This window comes from Equus caballus, chromosome 10 (assembly GCF_041296265.1).
Source record: "Equus caballus isolate H_3958 breed thoroughbred chromosome 10, TB-T2T, whole genome shotgun sequence".
NCBI classification, from domain to species: Eukaryota; Metazoa; Chordata; class Mammalia; order Perissodactyla; family Equidae; genus Equus; species Equus caballus.
In genome coordinates, this window is record NC_091693.1 from 1,596,801 (window position 1) to 1,615,214 (window position 18,414).

Consider the following 18,414-nt stretch of genomic DNA (forward strand, 5'->3'; position numbering starts at 1 on the left):
CCCTTCGTGGGGCAGACTGGAGCCTGCGGAGAGCTTCAGCCCATAAAGAAGGGGCCCGTACCCAGTGCTGCTGCCTCCTGTAGGTGCAGACTCTCCCCAGTGTCTGCCCTTTAGTCTCTCCCCAGGGCCTTTAGTTCCTGTTGGAATTTGTGGTTCTTACCTACAGGAGGATTGGTCAGATAGCATTATTGGCTCTGACCAGAGCAGAGCGGCTGAGGAATGACACTGGATGGCCAAGGAGACCTCTCTCCCTGCCAGTGTCCTGTATGCCGTGACTCTCTTAGCCCCTAAAACTCAGATGGAGAAGAGGGTGAGGAGGAAAATCTCCGTGGACTGAGTTTAGATCTGAAATGACGGAACACAGCACTGTCTGAGGAAACTGGAACTAACTAGATTAACTTTTTTGCCATCATGTCACATGGAGGTTCAGGGCCGGTCAGGTGGTGTAGGGGGCAGGTTCACAGCTCTGCTTTGGCAGCCTGGAGTGTGCAGGTTTGGATCCCAGGCACAGACCTACACACTGCTTGTCAAGCCATGCTGTGATGGCATCCCATATACAAAATAGGGGAAGATTGGCACAGATCTTAGCTCAGGGCCAATCTTCCTCACCAACAAACAAACAAAAAAACAAATAAATAAAATGGAGGTTCAATTCTCACTTATAGAATATTAGAGAAAATTACACTTTCCCATTTACATCTTATGGCCAGAAAATCTCTTCTCTCCTACATATATGAAAGGAAAGACTTGAAGATGGTAAATACGAGGTGGGAGAAAGGCTGGGTGGAAGGTAGTTATTATCTTCCTGGTATTCAGTTTTTTCATCAGAGCGGTGGGGGAGGGGAGACCTAGAATTTCAGAGTCTATCCATGCTCTGACACCTGTGCTGTGTGCATTTGCATTTGTTGAATTTCTAGACTATAAGCTGTTTCCTCAACAGAGTCTCTTCCTGTGAAAAGGGATGTGCATCAGGGCGCGGAGAGCCCCGGCTGGAAGCCCCTCCCACTGCTCCTGAGGCTGCTTGGGCTCACCGCTGCCCCCTCAGGGCAGGCCTCCGACTGCAGGCAGAGCCTGAGGTGCCCAGGGCGGGGCAGCCTGGCCTTCCTGAGACCTCTGGCCTCTCTGCATGGGATCCAGCCTCCGTCGTTGTCCAGAGAGGATAGTCAGAGCCTTGGGCAGCTGCACCTGACCAGCTTGCCTGCTCTGTATTTTTTTCCTTTAAAATTTTTGTTTATTTATTTTGAGAATTTCAATTTCTATCTTCTGCTTAGGAGAGGCGAGCCGTCGTTTGGACAGAGTCCACATCTGTCCTGGACTCTCCTGTCACTAGGTTTTTGCCCAAGACTCGGTTGGCAATGAGCTCCAAGCTCCCGGCCTGGCAAGTCTGCTGGGAAAGAGAGCGTCCTTCCCAGTCATTCCAGCAAAAGTCTCAGGACTGAGCCCCATTGTTCTGTCACGGGTCTCGTGACCATCCCTGGACCAGTCATTGAGGCTGGGGAGACACAGGGCTCTGATTGGCCAGCCTGTCATGAGAGGAGTGGAGTTAATTCGAACCCCATCACCTGGGCTGAGAGATAGAAAGGGGGCTGCCCCAAGGAGAGGGCAGGGCCGTTCCCAGGAGGAGGGAGACGGCCTGCTGGGAAGGGCGCAGTCCACCGACTTCCACAGTAGGTTTTCCTCGAAATCCCAGATCCAGGGCTCTTCCAGGTAGGCTGCCAGCGCCTTCTCATTTTATTCCCTACCCTGCCCTGAGAGGTCAGCGTTGGAGAGAAGGCCACTGAGGTTCGCACAGATTAAGCACCTCGCCGGGGTGGGGGGTGGGGGGCAGCTCCTGAAGGGGCCTGGGCTGCCCGTGTGCCCCTTTATCATCTTAGACCTGCCTCCCCACTCTTCCTTCTGCCAGCAGCCCTGACACCAAGGAGACTGCTATCGTTTCAAAAAAGAGAGGAAAAATTGGCAATAGCCATGAGTTGAGACGACTTGATAAAATATTTCTTGTTTTCTCAAGTTTACACTGTTGCTATGGGGTGGGTTGGCAGAGAGATGAAAATAAATCTGTGTCATTTATTTTTTCTATGCGTCAAGTATATTTGCGCTTGCCTCGCACACACACACAGACGCACACACACATGCCCGCTCGTATAGGCTTTAATAAAATACTTAAACCCCTTTAATGCTCTCTGTGGAAGGAATAAATATGTACTGTACTTTCAGCTTCTGTTCTTTGAAATACCATATGGTCTGCACTGTGAGCTTAAAATACTCTGGCGAGCGGATGCTTTCATGCAGCAGATAGCCAGGTGGAGCTCTCCCCGCCAATCCCACAAGGTTAATTAATCCTTTAAACTCCAGTGTGGAGGGGCCCTGCGTCAGGAGCAGGCGCTGGCGGAGGGGGCGCCACTGGCCCGTGCCGGCGCTGAGAGGGCACAAGGCGGCGGCAAGGTGGGCCGGCTGCTGCGGGGGGCGCCTTTGATGAGGGCGCCCAGTCACTCAGATAGGCACAGTTTGCATCCTGCATAATCAGGGATCACAGGCTGACGGTTTGCATGAATAACTAAGTTTGTCACTGTTGTTAATTTTCCCTCAAAAAGAGGCCCCCCATCTCTCTGGCCCAATGCATATTTATAAAGGGCAGGGAATAAGGCAGAGGAGACCGGATGGGGGGTGCCCAAGGGTGTCGGGATGGCTGGATCCTGAAGCCCGTGAGGCCAGCTTGTGCCAGGGCTGGGGGCTGGGAGGAGGGTGCGGAGCTCAGCGGCATGGGAGGGGAGGAACTTCTGGGGGAGGGCAGCCTGGTTTGCCAGGCCAGTTTGAGCTGGCCTCTTCCTTGCTCTGGCCTCAGTTTTCCATCCCTATAAGGAGCATGTGGGCCACTTGACCGAGGCCTCAGGGTCGCCAAAGGACTGCCATCTCCAAATGAGGTTGCACTTAGGGTCAGACAGGAGGGAGAGACGCTGGCATCCATCCCATACCTGTAGTGGTTCCACGAGCGCATGGGATGTGCCGAGAAGCTAGACAGGGAAGCCTAGTGGCATCTGGCTGCCCCTGCCTGGGACCGCCTACCCACCCCTCCCATGCTGGAATCCACGCTCAAGGCAACTGGACTTCCTGGAGGAGCTGACATCTTCAGTGAGATCTGAGAGACTGTCAAGGATGTCGGGCAGAGGGAAGGGAATGTGCCGAGGGCCAAAGAATGCGGACTCGGCCTGGTGCTTTCAGGACCGGACCGGAGGCTGGCGCAGCTGGAATGTAGACTCTTGAGATGGGGGCTGGGGAGTCAGGATGATGCTTGGCACTGCTGGGGGCAGCAGGGCCAGGGCAGCCTGGATGAAGAGGGTGGTGGGGAATCCCCCAGCCGCCCCAAACCATCAGATTTGCTTCTGGAAAGGTCACTGTGACTGCAGATCCTGGCATCTCATTGTATCCGCCGCTGCCCTCCCACCCTGGATGGGCCCAGAAGAGCTGTGCCTGCAGCCCGGGGATAACTAGCTGCCCACCTGCCCTGCGCCTCCCGCGGGCTGGGCCCTGAGGCTTTCTTCAGGACTGCCCCCACCCTAGCTGGGGGATGGGGGTGGCAGGGGTCCTTGAGCTCTACACTTAGGGGGCTGAAGGTTGCCACACGTTGTGCTGGGCAATTTGGAGGAAGCACTTTCCCCCTTCGGAGGCTGTCAAGGAGCTCCCAACCCCTGGGGTAATGGCAGGTCAAAGGGCGGGGACATGGCCAGAAACCAAGGAAGCAATCTCTATTGGTGGAATTTGGGGCACAGGGACTATTTATGGATAGAGGAGGTGGCAGGTGCGTGTAGGTGTGTGTGTAGGTCTGGGACAGATTTTGCCACCCAGGAATTGGGCTCTTGCCTAATCCACTCCCCTGGGACCCAACAGGAAGACCCCTGCCTGAGTGACGCATGACATTCTGAAACAGCAAAGCCCAGTGCTGCCTCAGTCACTAATTAATTAATGACGCTCCCCAAGGGTCTCCTGGAGCCCTTGCGCAGGTGGCCCAGGAGGCCGAGCCTGCGGGGCTCCCTTCCAAGGGCTGTTGAGACGTAATGTCCACTAAGTCACATCTGGTACCACATTTCAGGCTTTGATTAATTAAATGTGGCAAATATTTAATTAAACACCATCAAAGCCACCATGACATCCACTCTGTGTCATTCGAAGGCGAGCCAGCCTTCTCTCAGGTGCGGCGCCCCCCACCTGATGTGCCACGGTCCCCCAGCCTGGTGGGAAGATAGCCGCTCTGGAACCCAGTTCTGGGACTCGGGGCGCCCCATTCGCTGGGCACTGCTGTCTGATTAGACCTCAGGCTGACTGCGGTGTAGACAGTCTCCCCACCTCCACCCTCCCCTCCCCCTCTCCAAGTAGATGCGGTTAAGACCAGTCACTGTGCTCCCCTGGAGCCTGCCGGCACCAGTCTTCCTGCCTGTGATAACAGATTCTGACCTTGGCCACGTGGGTGGACCAGCCATCCAGGCTGGGCCCATCAGAATCCTTCCCCAGGACTTTTCTAACTGGTTCTAGAGAGGAAAGACTTTGTTCTCTCTGGCTACCGGGCTCTGAGGAGGTAAGCCAGGGACTGCCTGAAGCTATGCTCCCTGACACGCAGAGAAAGCCAGACCAGAGAAGAATGAGTCTCACGTGCAGAGAGAAAAGAGAAAGCCTATGACTATCCAGACAGTTTTCTAGCCCCTAGATCCAGCTGTTCCTGAAGACAGAACCACCCCTGTCCTTTCTGTAGCAGGATACGTGGGTCAATAAGTGCCCCGTTTGTTTAAGCCAATTGAAATCAGTTTCCTGTCACAACCAAAAAAGGCTTGAGCACCCCTCTTCCTGTCATGCTGCATGTGGGCAGATAAAAGTGACTTCTGTTTACCTGTAAATGGGCCTTGTTAGCAGCTCATGCACCTGTCAGCAGAGTATGTTAGGTTTCCTTGAGTGTCGCTTCAGCCCTTCAGAAAGACAGGAGGCATTTATGCCTGAAAGGATGAATCCCTCTGGCAAATGTTAGTCCTGCCGACAAGATCAGCATGCTTCTGGAACTGCTGGACCCAGGGGCTCGAACGCTGTCATCATCTCCCTCCCTGTCTGTGTCTGTGTCTGTCTGTCTGTGTCTCGGTCTCTTCTGCATTCTACCACGTTGGTGTCATTCTCTAGCAATCTTCCTGTTGGGGCCCCGGCAGCTCTAGGCTCACGTTATCCTCACAAAGAGCAATCCTGGTGGAAGAGGGGGTTTTCTTCTTGATAGAAGCACAGAGTCCTGGGGTCGGCTCTGATTGCATGGCTTTGGCTGTGTGCCCATTCCTGAACCAATCACCATGGCGACAGTTAGAATACATGGATTGGTCCATGTGTTCTGGGTAAGGAGCCTGCCCCAGACGGGGGAATGGAGTCGATGGACCAGAGAGGGAGGGTGGGTCCCTGAGAAAAGTTGGTCTGCTGTTAGCACGAGAAGAGTGAGTGGGCAGAAGGAGGAGCAGGAGGCAATGGGACCAGCATGACACAGTGCCTGGGGAGCTTGTGCCCCTGGAGGCCTTACCTTCCAGGTGAGGGAGTGGAGGTGAGGCTGGCGCAGGCAGCAGGGAGCGTGAGCAAATCGTGTGTTCACGGTCTCAGGCCCTCATCGCTTGCTCCTTCCCCTGTGGAGAGGCGGCCTGGCAGGGTAGTTACAGGGTGGACTGAGGTTGATGGAGGGCCTCTGACAGAGCCAGCACCTGCTCTGCACCAGACAATCAGAGAGATTTGGGGCAAGTCTGGGGGCTGTGCTCCTGGGCGACTATTCAACCTTCTGACCATGCCGCCAAGAGGAGAGCTGGGCAGCGGAGGCCCTGAGGATGGGGAGGTGTGCCCTCAAGAGAAGGGAGGGAGAGTGTTCATGGGTCTAAAGCCAAAGACCTGGGAGTCACTGATAACTGACAATGGATAATATGACTGATAATGAAGCGTACTTCCCACGCTTACTGTTTATGATCTTTCTCCCCTCACGTTTCAGTTGTCTGTTGGAGCAATACCCCATAAATCAGTGGCTTAAAGCAATAGCAGTTTATGGTTTCTAAGGACCTCGTGGGTGGCTGGGCTCAGTGGGCAGTCCTGTTGCACATGATGTTGACTGGGGTCCTTCAGGTGTCTGCCTTCAGCTGGAGCTTGACTGGAGCTGGGACATCAGATAGCATTGCTTATGTGTCCGGTGCCTCGGCTGGGGGGCTGGCACAGCCAAGGGCTGGCTGGGCTGCTTTCTGGGCAGGGTGGCTGGACTTCTTGCATCGTGCTCTGGGCTCCCAGAGACCAAAATCAGTTCTCTTAATGGCTAGGCCTAGACCCAGCACGGCCTCACTCCTGCTGCATGCTGTCGCTCAAGGCTGGTCGCAGGGTGGCCCGGGTCCAGGCGAGGAGACTCAGGGCCCTGCTGATGGAAGGAGGGTGCGTGTGGGGCTGTGGCATCGTCGGCTGCCGTCTTTGGAGACTGGCTACCGCATGCCGCTAGAATGTAAGCCCCGGGGGGATGTGTTTCTTTTTGTTCACGGACGTATCCTAAATGCGGACACTGGAACAGGCCCTGGTACATATTTGTTGAATGGACTGGACTCACTTTGCCGATGCTCAGTTTACGCCCAGACCTGTTCCTGGAACACAGGCCCAGCGTACAGCGGCGTTTGCCTATGAGGAGAGGACTGGGGAGCAGTGACCATGCGCCCCAGCCCATGGCATGAGTCCGAGCGCACCCCTCCTCACACGTACAGGTTTACAAAGCCTGGAAAAGAGACTGAAAATGAGGCGAGCAGAACGACGGCCATGGCTGCCCTGCAGCCTGCATTCTCGGCTGGGGGAACTTCCGGGGGAAGCTGCTCTGCTCGGGGTCTTGATGTCTCCATCTGTACAGGGTGTGCATGGGGCCTGTTGACTAAATGGGCACGAGGGGTGTTTTTAGCGCTGTAGTTTTATGACCACGTTAAAATACAGATTCATTCATGGATGTATTGATGTGAGTGTCCGGCACTGTACTAGATTCAGGGACACAAAGGATAAGACACGATTAATGACTTCACAGACGTTTAAATAGACAGGTAAATGTGACCGGTATTTTAGAGAGAGGTGGACACACTACCATCAAGATCTAGGTAAGATTGGTCCCAATGACCTTCTAGGCCAGTGCTTCTGTTTGTGGCTGCTCAGGAGAACCACCTGTGTACAGTTTAAAAATGCGGACGCTGAAGCCGCCACCTAGAGATTTCATTCAATAGGTCTGAGCTTGGCGTGGGGGTTCGTCTATGTCAGAAGCTCCCCAGGCATTTCAAATATGCCCCAGGCCCTCTGGTTCACATTTCCAGCCTGGAGTCCCGGCTCCCCTTGGCTCCATCCAGCACACATTCACAGCCAGGGCCCAGCCCCTTCTCCTTGATTTCCCCTCCAAAATAACCATCCCTTCCTTGGAAGCAGCCGAGGCCAACCCGTGGTGGAGCCCTGGGGAGCAGGCTGGCGTCGCAGCTCCCCCCACTGTATGCGGGACCTCTCTCTGCCCTCCCCTGCCCTGAGGCCCTCAGGGCCGTCTATGTGGCAGTGCTGGCCTTGGGGAAGCTGGTGGGCTGCCTTCCTGTGCACCTGGGAGGACGCTGCACTCGGTGGAAGGTGTCAATGCACTAGCTTGCTCACGGGGACCCGCCCGGGCTGAACCTGTGGTGCTGGCGTGCCTCGGCCCGGAGGTGGTTAGCAGCCTGAGCCGCGCGGGAGTGGGTGTTGAAGAAAAAATTATTCCTGACACTCGTTGAGGACAGGCAGATTTTATTCAGGGGGTTCATCAAAATAAATGTAGGGACTACTGCAAAGGGGTCATGAACTGGAGGAGAGAGATCCCACTCAACTCCGAATACAGATGAGAAGTGGGAATTACAGCCGAGGAGTAGCTGGGGGTCAGTGGCTGGAGAATTACTAAGAGGAAACGTCAGGGGTGCGGGGATTCTGGCCGAACTGACCTAACGGGATTCTTGCTGAAGGCAGGCCAGGGGGTCAGACATCCCCTGGAGGGCTCTGGGATGAGGAACCAGGCTTCGAGGGTGATCAGATGTCGAGGGTTGGGGGTTCTGGCTAAACCGACTCAGCAGGATTCTCCCTAAAAGTGGACGATGCAGGGACAGTCACCAAGTCCAGAAGTGGAAGTCCAGTTGAGAAGGAGTTCAGGGGAGCCCGAGCTGAATTTGGTTGAGGAAGGAATCTTTGTCAGTGTCCAGGGAACCACTGGCCATGCAGGGCCCGGAAAACTGGCACCCCACCTGTGAGAAGGCAGGGGTCTGAGGGAGGAAGTCCACGCCGAGGACCAGGACAGCGGCCCCGCTGAGGAAGGAAGAGAATGTCACGGGGAAAGTGAGCAGCCTGAAGGAGATAAACTAGGGTGGCGTGGGTCGGGGAGGAACCGAAAAATAAAACGATGTCTCGCTTTAAAAATTCAGCCACAGAGCTCGGAATAGAGTGACCACTGCTGAGAAACAGTCAGCATCCTGGGAGTTCCAGCGGGAGAAAATCTCTCTTCAGTGCGAAACCAGAAAGAGATTTGGAGGACAAATCCAGGCAACCCAACATTCAAAGGAGAGGGGTTTCAGAAAAAGAAAGAAAAAAAGAACGTATAAAGGGAAAACAGTAATCGAACAATTAATTAAAGAACACTTTCTGAGCTGAAGAAAGCCTTGATGAAAGGGGCTCATGGAGCTCCAGGAAGGATTAACTAAAAAGACATATACTTAGACCCTGGTGTAATTCCTGAATTATAAACTTCCAGACAAAGAGGAGAGGTGCTTACAAAGGAAAAAAAATCAGGTTGGTATTGGCTTTCTCGTCAGCCATCCTGCCACCCAATCGCGACATTGATTTCAGATACTTAAGGGACAAGGACAATGACCCAAGAATCCTATATCCACACAAGGTATCATTCACACATCCAGGTGATAACAAGAGGTGTCAGAGCTCGCAAAATCCTGTACCCCATCTGAGGAAGCTGCCGGAGAGATGCTGCAGCCAAAACCAGGTGGATTGGGGTGCAGCAAGGGAAACCAAATGATGACCTGGAGATGGGATCCAAAATGACCTCAGCAAAGTCCAGCCATTGGAGGACGGGAAGCGCATGGAGAATGAGAAGCAGAAAAGAGAAGGGGAGAAGACAACTGGAGGGCTTTCATCTTGGTAGGCAAGAAAAACATCTTGATGGGAGGGCTGTGTCAAACACTTGTTTGAAATTGATATGTCCGTGTGTTGGTTTAAAAAATAAGTCCACAAATTCTTCAAAGATATTCCCTTCAAGAGGTGGAGCTGAATTCCCCTTCAGAGGAGTGTGGAAGGGACTTAGCAACTGTCTTCTGACCAACAGAATGTAACAGCGTGATGGGGTGCGACTCTGAGACAAAGCCAAAAAAGGCCCTGGGACTTCCTCCCCCGGACTTTCTCTGCTGGGAGCAGACCGATGGGGGCCCATGTCACGAAGAACTGAAGCCTCCTGCCAACAGCCACATGGTGAGCCTGGAAGAAGACCCTACAGAGCCATCAAGCTTCTGATGACCGTGGTTGACACTTGTTTCCAGCCTCGTCAGAGGCCCCGAGCCAGACCACCCGGCCCAGCCACTCCCAGACTCCTGACTCTCAGAAACTCTGAGACACTAAGTTCCTGTTGTTTGAGCTGCTAAGTTTTGGGGTAATTTGTTACACAGCAATAGGTAACTAATACAATCTGTAAAGAAATGCAGCTTTCTACGATTCGTAGGGATGGGAAGGTAACCATTATTGGGAATGAAAAGTGTCACAGAATTTCCAAATTAATAGGGCAAAGAATGACGAGAAATCTGAGCGAGCAAGCAAACGTGAGTAAATGGGAAAGGGGAAATAACATAGCAAACATAAACTAGAAAGACGTGTAATAAAATTAGTTAACATACAATAAGATTGAAGAAGTTGAACCCAATATATGTCATCCATCATCATAACAATGATGAGTTTTCCTATCAAGCTTGGAAAAACAAATAAAATCCAAGTGGATATTATTACATGAGACATCTCTAAAACAAAGATACAAAACAAGGTTGGAAATTAATTGTTGAGCAAAGAGCTACCACACAAATGCAGACAAAAAGAGAGCATGGTGGCAATGTGAACATCAGTCAGCGTGGAATCCTAGGGGAGGAGCACTGACCAGGACAGAGAGGGAAATCATGAAATTTGAAGGTACACTTCACTGAGAAAAAACAACCTTCATAAACACGTATGTACCAAACAATGTGGTGGTTAAACACATAAAGCAAACTCCTAGGAATACACAGAGATCAGGATAAAAATACAACCACAGTAGGAGGTGACAATGCAAGGGAACAATTATCTGAGTATACTGTATTCAAATCCCTGCAGTTAAGAAGTTAATTTGAGGCCAGCCTGGTGTCCTAGTGGTTAAGTTTGGCATGCTCCATTTAGGCAGCCCAGGTTCCTGGGTGTGAACCTACACTAGTCTGTCAGTGGCCCTGGTGTCATGGCAGCTCACATACAAAAAGAGGAAGACTGGCAATAGATGTTAGCTCAGGGTGAATCTTCCTCAGCAAAAAAAAAAAAAGAAAAGAAAAGAGGTTGCTTTGAGAAACACAAGCAGTCCTAATGCAATGACAACAATAATAATGATAATAAAAAGAAACAGACATTGAGCACTTACAATGTGCCAACCAAGGTTCTAAGCACTTTGCATGTATTAATTAACCCTTGTGGTCCCTGCCACAAACTATGAGTCCTGATTATTACTATTTGCCAAGATGGCTATAATAATTTCTCCCATCCTTGTACACATAACCCTTGAAATGTGACTCTACCATTCCCTCTATTAAGAAGTAGAGTCTATTTTTCCATCCTTTGAATCTAGTCTGGCTTTGTGACTTGCTTTAACAATAGAATGTTGCAGAAGTTACTTTTTGTCACTTCTGAGCTAGGTGTCAACAGACCTTGCAGCTTCCACTCTTGCTTTTTGGAGCACTCCCACCATCACGTGAAGAAACCTGGGCTAGCCTGCTGGGGACTTGTGGCCGAGCGCCAATGACCACACAGGTGAGTGAGCCCATCTTAGGACACGCAGTGTGGCTGGGTTTCCAGGTGACTGCAGTGCATGAGGAACAGCAGACAGGAGCAGCAGCAGGAGCACCAGCACAGCCCAGCCCAGATTGCTGGGCCACAGAATCGTGAGACAGTGAGACAGTTTTTGTTTAAAATTTGTTGGAGTGGTTTCTTTTACAGAAATAGACAACCAATAAACCACCCCCAGTTTGCAAAAAAGGAAACAGAGCCACAGAAAGGTTAGATAATTTGCCCAAATTTTCACAGCTAGTAAGAGGTTAAGCCACGATTTGAATCTTGATACCAATGAACCAAGGTTTTATAAAATTAATCCCCACTCAACATTCCTCTCAGTTTGCAGCTAGCATCTACCTAGACAAATGCATCAGCACTTCTGATGGTCACGAAACATCCCCTAATAGAACACAACACAAGTCAACTGCAAAATGAAATGACAAATCGTAAAAATAATGTAGTATTTTATGAAATAGGATAAATAAATATGCAGAATTTTAATTGCTTTTTAAAAGAATCAGACTGGATTCTATTTTAAACAGTGATATTGGACAATTGCTAGAACCACATGCAGAGCCACTGACCGAGAGCAGTAAACAGTGGAGAAGGGAAATTTCACCAAAAATAAAAAAAGGAGTATTTCAAAAGAAAATGGTCTGATTATTGTGACAGAAGCTGTTAATTGCCACCCAGTATTCATCTTCTTCTCACTGACAGCAGCCCAATTTTGTTGAGGGTGGTGATGTGCTCAGTTAAAAAAGGGAGTCACATCCCAGACTCCTTTGCAGCTGGGAGTAGCCGCCGAACAACATTCTGACCCATGAGATACCAAAGCCTGCTTGCAGGGCTTCTGTGAAAGTTACTGTTTTCCTGATAAATAAGGGACAGGCGAGGCTGGCGTGACCATCTCTGCCCTGAGTCCCGCCCCCTTCTTGGAGGTGGAATGTGGATATGACGCCTGCAGGCGCACACCCGGCGAGGGATGCGAGGGGGAAAGCACGACCCTCAGGGCGGCAGAACAGGGAGCCGGGGAGCCGCATCTGCGAGGCTTCCTGGGAGCAGGGGCCCCCAAGCCCATCTATTTGCCTTCGGAGTTTTTGTCATATGAGAGAAATAAGCTCTCAGCTTGTTTCACTTGCTAAATTGGGTTTCTGTCAAATGCAATCCTGACTGATACAAATAGCACAGGATTAAGAGAGGCCCTTAGGATGACAGCTGAAGCCATCAATTCAAAACATGATAGTACTGCAGAAGCCAAATGTGAAGGCAAGGGGTCTCGCCAGGCTCTCACACAACTGTATTGGAAGCATTATACTTCCAAAAGGTCAGTGTTAGATTTACTGTTTTTAAGCAAACTTTTCATTCAAGTACAACATGCATATGGGAAAGTGCACTAGATTTATATTTGTTCTAAAATTATTACATCATTGCAATTATAACCTAAATTTTGGTAAATATTGGCTAAAAAATCTTTTTTACAATACTTGGTTTCATTTCTCACCATATAATGCCAGTAAAACCTTTTTACTCTTTGCATGAGATTTTGTCCTCTCCCACGTGGATTCGCTGTGAAGGTTTTTTCTTTTTCCTCTAGTACCATTGTTCTTGGATAATGACGGTGTCCTGAATCTCTTCCAGAAAGTGGTAGCTCTTAGCAGGCAAAGACGTAGAGGATCTGAATAACACAGTTGATTGTTCTAGGTTTTACTTTATAAACAGAGAAGACACATTCTTCTCTTGTGTATCCTGGACCATCTCAAACATCAACAGGTTCTTGCTCACAAGCAAAACCTAAGGCAATCTCAGTGAACTCAAGATAGTACATATCATATTCTCTGATCACATCCCAGTGAAAACAGAAAGCAACAATTAAAAAAAATAATCTCCTCAAAAAATTATTGAAGAAAATAGGGGCCAGCCCGGTGGTGCAGCAGTTAAGTTCACAAGTTCTGCTCTGGCGGCCCGGGGTTCACCAGGTCAGATCCCGGGTGTGGACATGGCACCACTTGGCACGCCATGCTGTGGTAGGCGTCCCACAAATAAAGTAGAGGAAGATGGGCATGGATGTTAGCTCAGGGCCAATCTTCCTAAAAGAAAAAAATTATTGAAGAAAACAAACCTGTAATATTTGGAAATTAAACAATCTCTTCTGAATTATTTGGATCAAAAAAGGAATTAAGGAGAACATCTCAAACCAAAACCTAAGGGACATACTAAAATCAGAGAAAAATTTTACAGTAAATAAATTCTTTTAATATTAAAAAAATAAAGTGAAGAAACCCCACTTAAGTATTTAATTTAGGGAATTAAAAAAGAACAATACAAAAGACCACACCACACACATGGACTGAGTATGGGGGAATTAATAAAGGTAAAAGCTGCAAATTATGAGACAGAAAACTGAAAATAGCATAAAAGTAAATGAACCCAAATAGGATTCTTTTTAAAAACCAGTTAAATAGATAGACTCCTTTTAAGTCTGATTTTGGGAAAAAGCAAAAAATATCATTAGAAATGAGAAAGCAGTTATAAGTACAGACTCCATGGTATGCATCTTTATGGCAGTAAACTTTATAATCTAGAGGAAAATGAATAATTTCCCAAAAAGGATAGATTACCAAAGTGTAATTGATAATAGGTAGAAAAATATCTCAGCCAACCAAGAATCACAGGAAAGTTCGACAGCAACTAAATTTCTGCCCTTAGGAGAGTGGCCTATTATTTCTACCTTGTTTCAGAGTGCTGGCTAACGCAATAAGAGAAGAAAATGAAATAAGTGGCATACCTAAAAGACAAAGAGAACAATGTAATTCCAATTACTCTGAAATACAATTTTGGGAAAAACTGATGTCTTATTATGGTGTCTACCTATCCAGAAATATGGTATATCTTGCAAATAATGCCTTTAATCTTATTTTAATAATATCTTAAAAATATCTCCTTATAAATGCTGAACTTATTTTGTTAAATTTATTCTTTAGCATTTTCTGGACTTTGTGAACAATGTACATAGATTTCCTTCCATTTCTATTCCTAATCATTCATAGTGGGCATGGAGAAAACCATTGATTTTGGTATATTTATCTGGAATCTAAGAACCTAGCAAAATCTCTTAAATGTTATTTATTGCTTTTTTAGCATCCGCCTGCAAAGGTAATTCTTTTTAGCTCCATAATATTTCCCCCATATGATAGGCATTCGTGTTATTTCCAGTTTTGTCACCCTGCACACAGAGCTGTAGGAAATATCCTTGCCCAGATATCTTTATCTGCTGAGATTTTCAGTTGCGTCTGGAGAGTGGGGTTGCTGGGTCAGGAGATGTCTATGCTGGAGCTGGGACCCTTGGGTGCACAAGAAAGAAAAATATCTTTCCACTAAAACTTTATTTTAATTTCATGTAGACAACTAATCTTAGTTTATTTGGGGTTCTTCTTCTGCGTTTGAGCCTAAGTTCGAGTCTCCCAAGATGCCCAGGCGTTGGTGTTGTGGGGCGGGGGAGGGAACGTATAGGTCTCTGTCCTGGGTTCATTCCGGCTTCGGTGACATCATGGACTCCTGGACCCTGGAGTCCAGCAGCTCCCTCTCCTGGTTCTGTACTATCGGGTGTGGGGGGTGCCATTGGAGGCCTTTTTGCGCCCTCCTGCCATAGCCCAGCACGTCAGGAGGGGCCTGCTTCCCACAGGAAGGCACAGACACCAGCAGCCTCTCCCTTCTCTCTCTGGGCCAATGTGTTGGCTCTTGTCATCCTCTGCCATTTTCCCTGTCCCCATGCAGTCCATCCATCTGGACCACAGTCCAGGGTGATCTTTTCTGAAGGGCGGTTGGAGGGCAGGAGAGAAGCTTCCTGAAATCCACTCCTGCCCCCTAATGTTTCTGCAGATGTTCTCTCTGGGCCAAGCGTCCTCTGTGTTTATTTAAGGACTTGATTTTAGGAAACCAAAGCTGCAAAAATGCCTACAGTCTTCACCCTCCCGCTTCTTCCCTGAGATAATGAGCAAAGACTGCATTGGATGGGGGTGGAGAAGACAGGACCGGGAGGCCGAGAAGGGAGGGAATAACAGGTGGCGAGAAATAAAACACGGGATAATATGCAAAAAATCTCCTGCCACAGCCACTTTAAAATTGTAATAAATGATGCACAATTCAATATATGTAGCAATTCACCCTTCCACCAGGAATGACTTCTACAGGTGTCCGTTGCCCTACCACCTCACCTGTCCCACGTGCTATTATTCTTTTGAATTTTTGTCACCCTTGTGGGTGCTGTTCTCATTTAAATGTTCCTGACACTTAGGGATGTTGAGGGACTTGTCACACGTTTATGGGACATCTGCAGCTCCTTTCATTCTCTGGTCCTGCTTCTGTCCATTTTTTCTGTCGGGTTTTGCGTCTTTTTCTTATCAATGTGTAGGAGACTTTTGTTGCTAGCGGTCAGGGAGGCCTGCGAAGTGGAGTCCCCATGAGAGGAGGGGCAGATGGCAGAGGGCTGAGGGCAGACCAGACTGCCTGAGGAAAAGACCCAGGGGCTCAGGAGCCGCACCCCCGTACTGAGAGAACGCGCACAGGCCTGTGGACAGGAGAAGGCAGGGCGCGGGCGGGCTGGCGTTATGGTAGGGTCCTCAGAAAAAGAAAGAGTAAAAACAATGAAATAGGTAAAATAAAATGTAACGCAAACAAAATACAAGTGAAGAGAGAAAAGAAAATAATTAAAATAAAATAAAAAACAGTGTTGCACTACAGCAGGACCCTGCCGGGTCTGAGACGCTGAGAGCACAGTGGGGGGTCCTGGAACCCCTCGCAATTCCACCCCCTCCTCCACCGTCCTTCCTGCGAACGCCCATCGCGGCCCCGCCAGCGCCGCGAGCCGCCCGGTCCGCGGGCGACGGTGGAGGCCGGGCGCGCAGGGAGGAGGGCAGCACCGGGCCGGCCTCGAGGCGGCCGCGCCGCACTGTCTTTGTCCACTCGGGTGTTCTCACTCCCCTTCACTGTGTGCTGTGTTTCTTCGTTGTTTTCAGTCCTCTTTCTGCACGCACGTACGGAACAGCAGTGCGCGCCCGGGACGCGCCCCGTCGCTGTCCCAAGACTCCCGCGCGTCCTTCCACCGCGAGGGCCCCAGCGAGCGGGCAACCCGGGGTCCGGGCGGCCACCCGGCGCGGCCCGGGGGCCTCGGCGCGTTCCTCAGCGGCTTCAGGGCGCGCGCCGGGGACGCCGAGCTGCCCGCTCCTGGACGGCTTCCGCGGAGCCCAGGAGCACGCCCCGCAGGCGCGCTGCCCTCGAGGGCGGACCGGCGGCTCCCTCCCGGCGCGCGCTCCCGAGAGGCAGCCCCTTTCCCCCGGCGCGCGGCCGAGCCGGCCCGGGGACCTGAGCCCTCGCTTCGCCAAAGGCGGCGCCTGCGGCCCCTGCGCCCGCCTCGCGCGCCTGGGCGTGGTGGGCGCCGTCGGGGCGGGTCCCTGCTCGGAAGTCTGCCGCCCGCGAGCGCGCGTTCCCAGCGGGCCCTGATCTGGCCCAGCCACAGGCTCCTCGCGGGCCGAATGGGGTGACAGCCCCCTCCCGTGGGGTCGGGGCGCAGCGAAGCGCGAGGTGTGTGACCCGGCCGGCAAGGGGAGCGCCCCGCGGGCCTGCGTCCCGGCCCCGCCGTGCGCGCCCTCCCGGCGGCGAGATGGCAAAGCGTCTGCTGCCATCTGGTGGCGGCGTCCGGGCAGCTGCGGTGCAGAGCGGCGAGGCCCGGCCAGGGGAGCGGGGCTGGGGTTCGCAGGTCCCCTCCACAGCCCTCGATCCCGAGCCTCTCACCCTGCGCGACACAGCCAGGAAGCCCCACGCCTCCGCCCTCTTGCGTTGCTCCGGATTCCCCAAGCAGAATGGCGTCCAAGAGAGGCAGTGTGGTACAATGGTCGGCGCCTGGGCTTTGCTGCCCTGTTGAGCCAGGCTCTCCACACCCCAGCTGGGCGGTGTGCAGCAGGGCCCCTCACTCTCTGAAGCCCGTTTTCTCATCTGTAAAGGGCGCTGAAAGAAGCAGTGCCTTGCGGAGCCTTTGCAAGGATTGCCTGGGCAGACGCGCATAAAGGGCCAGGCCCGTGGTAAGAGCGTGATAAATATAAGCTGTTGCTCTTGTAAAGTTCTAGACGCTTCTCAGACCATCTCTGTCGCTGTCATTCTGCCACTCCCCAACCAGTGTGCTGAGTTGGCCACATCATGGCTTTGCTGTTTCTCCATCTGTAAGCTGGGGATGCCCACGCTGGCCTCCCACTGCCGCAGGAGGGGTAGAAAGATACCTCCGCCCCTCTGAGGACAGCGGCGCCGGCCACGCTGGCCTTCCCGGCTCCCCAGCTCTGAGCTCCCAGGGCTTAATTCTCTGCCAGAACAAAAGACTGTCCCAGCTGCTGCCCCAACCTGGAGGCTCTGCCCCGGGCCTCATAGACAGGGCCTGTTTCTGAGTGGCTTTTCTGCCAACCCCCTCCCCAGGGTCCCAGACCAGAGGGTCCAAATCAGGGGTCATGCTTTCTGATCCCTTCCCAAAAAGGCCACACTGAAGGAGGTGCCAGTAGATATTATCATCCCTTTGATAATATAATGGAATATTTAAGGAGAATAAACTTTTCTTAAAAAAAGATCAAGCTGTTTCGATCCATTCATGCACCAGGCACTGCCCCTGAGACTTGAGTCCAGTGTGTGTGTGCACACTGTGTCTTACACACAATTGCAGCCGGCATGCAGCTTTACTTACTTCTCAGCATGTAGCAAAAGGGGGGCCTCCAGAACCAGGCGTGACAGCCAGGTACACCATTGAGGAGGGGACGTCTCAGGCAGCCGCTGCCACTCTGCCTGTGAAAACGCCAGCTCCAATTCAAAGGGATCAAATATTTGCCTAGCTGTTCAACATTTCTTCAAATAATATACTCGCGACTAATTCATCTCTAGACTCGATGTCTTCATCGCTCCCAGGCCTGCCTCCTGGATTAGTGTGTCTTGTCTATTCTGGGAGAACGTTGTCCTACATTCTAAAAATAGGCCCTGGAGTCTGGACACTGGAATGCACAGTCAGCGGAGGCTTCTTTATTTATCTTGAGGACCGTCCTCTGGGGACAGCTGCAACAGAGCCCAGAGACACACTCGTGAAACAGCCAGTCGTGGGTGCCCAGGTGCATGGAGGAGGCTGGGTCCTCCTGTGCCGGCTGCTGCCTTCCAGGAGAGGCCCCGGTCTGCTCTCAAGGATGCCCTGCCCGCCTGGCTCTCTGACTTTGGGAAGTACAGGCCTCCCACATCAGAGGCAAGGGCCTCTCTCCTCCACAGCAGGGTCCCTCTGCACCTCAAAGTTAGAAGCCCAGG

At 51.3% G+C, this 18,414-nt stretch overlaps 2 long non-coding RNA genes across 2 annotated transcripts in view; one reads left to right on the plus strand and one right to left on the minus strand.

Annotated features, from left to right (window-relative positions):
- LOC138915688 (uncharacterized) overlaps nt 1-18,414 on the plus strand; it is a 34,267-nt gene that overhangs the window by 8,219 nt on the left and 7,634 nt on the right. The window lies entirely within an intron of this gene.
- LOC111775166 (uncharacterized) lies at nt 7,766-18,065 on the minus strand. The gene is made up of 2 exons (XR_011421798.1): nt 17,813-18,065; nt 7,766-8,270 (listed from the first exon to the last, which is right to left on the minus strand). It is a non-coding gene; the product is annotated as an uncharacterized lncRNA (long non-coding RNA).